This window comes from Ursus maritimus, unplaced genomic scaffold (assembly GCF_017311325.1).
Source record: "Ursus maritimus isolate PB19 unplaced genomic scaffold, ASM1731132v1 scaffold_9, whole genome shotgun sequence".
In the NCBI taxonomy this organism is placed as follows: Eukaryota; Metazoa; Chordata; class Mammalia; order Carnivora; family Ursidae; genus Ursus; species Ursus maritimus.
The window spans coordinates 37,098,211-37,103,188 of NW_024427107.1; positions in this window are offsets into that span (position 1 = coordinate 37,098,211).

Genomic DNA, 4,978 nt, shown 5'->3' on the forward strand with positions numbered 1-4,978 from the left:
TACAAAAAGTTTTTCAGCAGTCAACACCTACAGTACCTGGGGGATAGGTAAACTGGTGTGGTGAAAGGCATCTGGGCAGAGCACTACCAACATCTGCAGCAGCCCTCCTTGTATCATTCCGATCCACTTATTTCTTACATTGAGTTTTTATGATACACTCACAGCTTTTTCTGGCTTCTATTTAGTCATAATTTCTGTGTAAACTAACAAAAGGAGCCTTAGTACAACAAACTATAGCCCTCCTGCTTTCAGTCCCGATGAAAAAACTGAAACTCATTATCACCTTCTTTTATCACTATTCAGTGCTTCTCTCATCCTCAGTTCATACTTTTGATGGTCTAGGTGGCTTGACTGGTAACTGGCCTAGACCCACAGTCCCAAAGGCTCTAAGCCTCTGATTACCATGTCCTTATCAGATCATAGTTGTTGTGTTTGCCCATTTCAATTACAATCAGGCACAGGAGTATGCCTAGAGATGCGCAGTGGATAACGTGTGCCAAGCATATTTCTCTTTGCCTCTCTAATACTTCCTTGAAATGATTTGTACAGTATCTTATTTCTTTGTCTGCTGGTCTATTGGAACAATGACCACAAAATAAACAGGTGGTGGCCATTCCTTTTGTTCAGTGAGACTTTTACTGTGTCCTTGGGTGGAGTATTCCCTTTCTGGGAACCAGGATCTCTCTTCCACATGGCCTAAAGTTACAGAGGAGGGAAACACAGATTTCCCAAGAGGGTGACTGGGAATAATGGTGACTGGGTCATTTCTACTGCTGCACCTTAGTTCCAAGACCCATGCATTCTGTCTATTGGAAGTACAATACCATGTAATAGATGCTGATATAGGGTACATATGGCGTCTTAAAGGAGAGTGTCCCACACTCACAAGGGTTTTTTTTTTGTTTTTTGTTTTTTTTTTTTTTTGTTTTCGTAAGCTGGCATGTAATGTGGTACAGTGGATCCCATCATCATGTGCCCCCTGGTGCACCTCCTTTGCTGTGAAGTGAGTCTCTTGTCCCAAGTCAGTGTGATATAGGATCCTGTAAAGAAAAATCCCATTCTTTGGTTATGAAACTAGTTGAGACTCCATGGGAAGGAAAAGTAAACCCCTATGCTACCTCAGGATGAATTTCTGTCCTTTTTAGGGTAGAAAGGTTTTTTGTAATCAACTCGTTACAACTGTCTGATTGGTCTCCTTAAGAGATTATGTCATATCAGATGTTCAGGATTGCTCTTTCTTATTGGGAAGTCAGATATTCAGCAGTGGTATTAGCTAGATCAAGCTGGTGAGAGGGTACCTAAACTTTCTGCACCATGCATAGCCTTCTTTTATGGGCCCATTGCATAAGCACAGAAGTAGACAAGGACAGAAGTTGATAGGCAAGTAATCCTGTGCACTTGGTACTTCTGCACTGGATGCTTTCCAGTGGACATTAATGTAGAATACAAGGATACTGACACTTTGTGCCCCTTCCCCTAGGTACATTCACATACCTCTTTCCTGGGCCTCCTTCTCTTCAATCTTCTCATCCTGCTCCTTCTGGGACTCTGACCAATCAGCCAAGCCATTCACCACTGCCTATGATTTTATGTACATTCTTAATTCAGGCCATTTTTTCTTTCCACACAAATACAGTATGAGGTTCTCTGCACAGAAGCTCTATCCCTTGGGGAGATCTTCTCTCACCACTGGCTTCTAGAGCACCCCTGCCTCATCAGTCCCTTTTCAACTTGTAGAACATACTGAGCTAAACTATCTGTGAACCAAGCCTAGGCATTTTCCTCCTCCATCATCTGATCTCAGGGAGCCCCATGAGGCCATAGCTCTGAATGTGTGGGATATGGATCACCTATTCTTGTATATTGCTCTTGCCTCCTGGGCGTGATTAAGTCCAGTCTCAGATATTTCACCTTCACTTTATGACGGATTTCTGCTGATCGTATGACATAGTGAGTCTGAAAGGTCTCAGCTTATGATAGATAATTCTGGCTGGATGGTCACTTAATGTTCCATGATCAGAAGCCAGTATTTACTAGGGCCCATGATGCATACCAAAAGTTGCTTTTCAATTTTCCATACACTTATCTGCTCCAGATATCATGGCCTTTTTCCAGAACCCCAGATGTCTATACCATAATTCTCCTATTGGAACTTGCTAGAAACTCCATACAGATAGCTATGGTACCATGGAATCTGCTGAGCCCCATGGCCCAGTTGGTAGGGTTGTTTGTACTACAGCCTAGATCTGCTACAAAACCCTTTCTTGCTCTGAATCCCACTCAAAACTGATAGCCTTCATATAACTTGGTGAATGAGTTGAAACAGCATTTACAAAGTCAATATATGCTGTTTCCCAAACGCAAAAATCCAATTTAGTGTTGTGCTGCTTTCTTAGCTGCAGGAGGGACAGGGTAAGATAACTTGTCCTTTACCATGAAGAAGATGACTGATATGCCCCTATATCACTGACTCCTCAAAGTTTTTCCAATGTAAGAGCCTCCTGATATATTTTAGAGTTTTGCTCTTATCCTTAAACATGGGTTTTACCAGGGCATCTGGAATACTTGCCTTTGTAAGAGCCTCCTGATATATTTTAGAGTTTTGCTCTTATCCTTAAACATGGGTTTTACCAGGGCATCTGGAATACTTGCCTTTCCTGCTCATTAGGTTCAAATAAAGTGATATCAGCAATATAACAAACCAATGTTATGTTCCATGGGATATCCAAATGATCCAGGCTCCCTTGAACAATATTGTAACAGATATCAGAACAGTTAACTAGCAGTGGAGCAAAGCTATGAATACATACCCACACGCATCCCACTCACATCACATGTGAGTGTGAACAGTTTTTGTTCCTTCTTTTTGATAGCTGGAGAAGGATGCATTTACTAGATCAATAGCCACATGCCACGTACCAAATCTATACTGATCTCTTTTATTAATGACAACATTTGGCACCGATGGCTGTTGGGCTAAATTTATAGTGTCTATTTTACCTACCATAATCTACTCAGTTTTTGCAGGGGCCAGCCTGATGAATTAAATGGGTATGTGATAGAGTCCACCACTCCTATATCCTTTGTTTTTGAAAGTGCCACTAATCTCTGCTATCCCACTCAGGTTGTGATATTGGCTTTGGTTTATTATTTTAGCTTGGAAAGGGAAGCTTCATGGGATTTCACTTGGCCTTTCCTACTGTGGTAGCTCTTCTTCCACAGTTTAAGAGATTAATGTGAAGATTCTGCCTCTTATCATATATGTTCATTCTTACTTTACATTTGAGAACTGGGGAAATGACCACTGGATGGGTCTGTGGACCTAGTGAACTGACCATGTAATATACACAAGACAGTTCTCTACTCATTACCTGACTTCCATTAAATGCAGCTGTAATAGGGGGAGGAGCTCATGAAGGCACTCAGTGTCCGAGTTTAGTGTCAACTCAGACTTTGTATCCAGAGGCATCCCAGTGTACAATTAACCAGGAAATATCTGTGGGTCGATCTGGGAAAGGACTGAGGAATTATAGTTTGCTGTGGTACTGCAGAGGTCTTTATGCAAGGGGACTTAGTAGCTTCTCTTTTTATTGAAGAGTTCTGAGAACAGATTCAAGTCTAAATGAAAATTGGAAAAGGGATCATGCCTGTCTATTGGGCAGTTTGTGTGTGTTTGCATATGTATATATGTATGTATGTATGTGTATATATGTATATATACATATACACACATATATATATAGGCTACCCATATATTTTGCCTGTGAGAACATTGTTTTTATGAGTTATCTTTGTAGATATTTGAAGTAAATTTTAAAGATCTAATTGGCTTTATTGAATGATTAGCAAGTAGAGGGGAGCTCCAAAGGGCCACAGAAAAGGAAAGGTTTTTAAAAGTACAGAGAGTGGGAAAAGAAGGAAATAAGCAAAAAATCCATTGTAGACAGGGTTGCCCTCCTTAGGGGAAGAGAAGGGAAATCTATTTCCTAGTGCTGACCAGGAGAGTCCCGTGTTGACTGGTTAAACATTAGATTTCGGGCGTGGAGTGTCTGTTAAAATTGCAGTTAGCTTAGGTATTAAGTCTTGGTTTACTGACTTGGGGCCTTAACCTAAGCAACACCATTTTAAGCCTGTGGTCTCTTTTTAACACTAAATTCCCCACTGCTTTACTCAGTCTGCATGCCGAGAACCAATGTTTTCTCCTACAAACCTCCCTCATAAGGGTCTCCTCTGACATGGGCCACTTGTCGTACTTCCTAGATGCTAGGACCCACTCACTGGCCTCCACTCCCAGAGGCACGTCTTGTCTGCTTCTCACTCCTACTCACTCTGCACTGGCAGGCGGTGCACCTGCCTCTGGAGGGAGTGCAATGGAGTGTACCGGCTCTCTGTGCTTTGGAACTAATAGCTTTATGAAGCCAGAGCCAGCCTGAGATTGTACGAATCTTCAAAACCACTGTCATTTCATTTATTCAACTTCAGTGCTTTGGAATATATTTGTATTGCTTCGCTGTCTCATTTTGCAACTGAGTATCGTTTTCAAGCAGGATTTGTTCCTGTCACATGAAATGATAAATTTGTACATTTAGAACTGCAAATCTAGTTATTCATGCTTTATGTAAGCAAATTAAATTTTTTCCTTGGGATTATTGACAATATCTAATATTATGAATTCTGTTGAGATGTTGAAGAAGAATTTTAAGAATCACAGTAATTTGCAAAATGGGTTTGTTACTCCAAGGAGGTAACCAAGAAGAGGAAGCACATGCCCTGGGACCTGAAGGATGACTTCACTTCCCTCCCGGTGGAGACGAGGGTTGGGAACGAGCAGAGAGCTGCATGTGGAGCAAAGATGGGGATGACACAAGCAAACGTGTGGAAAAGGGAAGGGCGGGGTTAGTGTGAGGACCTACTGTCCAGTTTGCAACATGGTCCAAATACGTGACTATAAGGATAGTGAGGAAGCACATCTATAGAA